Source organism: Mastomys coucha, unplaced genomic scaffold, assembly GCF_008632895.1.
Source record: "Mastomys coucha isolate ucsf_1 unplaced genomic scaffold, UCSF_Mcou_1 pScaffold16, whole genome shotgun sequence".
In the NCBI taxonomy this organism is placed as follows: domain Eukaryota; kingdom Metazoa; phylum Chordata; class Mammalia; order Rodentia; family Muridae; genus Mastomys; species Mastomys coucha.
In genome coordinates, this window is record NW_022196898.1 from 54,724,025 (window position 1) to 54,725,588 (window position 1,564).

General features: G+C 44.6%; 1 non-coding gene across 1 annotated transcript; it reads right to left on the reverse strand.

The window, feature by feature from the left end:
- Window positions 1-1,154: 1,154 nt before the first annotated feature.
- On the reverse strand, window positions 1,155-1,218 carry LOC116094528. Its single transcript, XR_004120170.1, has one exon. It is a non-coding gene; the product is annotated as a U7 small nuclear RNA (small nuclear RNA).
- Window positions 1,219-1,564: the final 346 nt, after the last annotated feature.

A 1,564-nucleotide genomic window follows, 5' to 3' on the forward strand; every position in this document is an offset into this window, starting at 1 on the left:
TCAGATCCTCCCTTCATTCCCCCTTCCCCTTCTCCTAAGAAGGGGGAACCACCTGGGTATCAAACACACACACACACACACACACACACACACACACACACACACACCCATAGCATATCATTCACTGTACTGCATGAGTAGGTACATCATCTCTCACTGAGGCTAGACAAGGTAGCCCAGTTAGAACAGTGAGGTCCACAGGCAGGCAACAAATTCAGGGACATACCCTGCTCCAATTGTTGGAGGACCTGCGTGAAGTATAAGCTGCACATCTGCTACATATATGCAGGGCTCCTAGGTCCAGTCTATGCTTGTTCTTTGGTTAGTGGTTCAGTCTCTGGGTGGCACCAAGGGTCTGGGTTAGTTGACTATGTTGGTATTCTGTTGACTCCCTATCCTCTTCTGGTCCCTCAATACTTGCCCTGATTCTTCTACAAGTCTCCCTAAGCTTCATTTGGCTGTGGGTCTCTGTATCTGTTTGGGTAGAGCTTCTCAGAGGACAGTTAAGCTAGAATCCTGTCTGCAAAGCATAACACAGTATCATTAGTAGTGTCAGGGATTGGTTCTTGCTCGTGGGATGGGTCTCAATTTGAGCCCATCATTAGTTGGCCAGTGCTTCCAACTCTGCTGTATTTTTGCCCCTGCACATCTTGTAGGCAGGGCACACTTTAGGTTGAAGTTTTTGTGGGTGGGCTGCTGTCCTTATCTCTTCACTGGAAGTCCTGCCTGGCTAAAGGAAGTGGCCATATTAGGATACGTATATCCCACTGTTAAAAGATTCAGCTAGAGTCATGTGAATAGACAGCCTGAGACACACCCCTCCTTCAATCCAAAGTCTCTGATATATTCTAGAGGTGCCCCATAACCACCACTGATTTCCATTCCCTCTCCCCTGCTCTCCCTACACCTGATACCCCTTGCTCCCCTCCCTTCCCCTCTCCCAAGTTCCCTTGCCAAATACCAGGCTTATCTTGATTGGGGGTCCCAAAGAAGAGGTGTTCCAGAGGAACATAAGAAATGTATTTTGCTTGAGACGGCTTTCCAGACAGCTCTCTGCTCTACACAGCTCTTTCTTGATAGAAAATAAAATTGTAAAAGCTATCTAAATAGCTGATGGGTTTTCTGACCAGTCATAAAAGCTGCTAGAAAAAATTCTTGGATTTTCTGACAAAAGTCAGAAATCCTGCTACAAAAATTCTAAATAAGGTGTTTTCATTCTCCAAGAAGTTCCCTCTGGGTAGCTCTTTGCTTCAGAACATTTTGTTTATCCATTATTTACTTGAGGGACATGTAGGTTTCTGGATGTTACTAATAAAGCTTCCAAGAACATAGTTGATCAAGTGTTCTTGTGGTACAATGGAGCATCTTTTGAATATATGCCAAAAAGTGGTATAGCTGGGTCTAGAGGTAGAACTATTCCCAATTTTTGGAGAAGCCACCAAATTGATTTCCAGAGTGGTTGTACAAGTTTACACTCACATCAGCAATGGAGGAATGTTCCCCTTGCTCCATCCACATCCTTGCCAGCATGCATGATCCTTTGAGATTTTGAACTTAATCATTC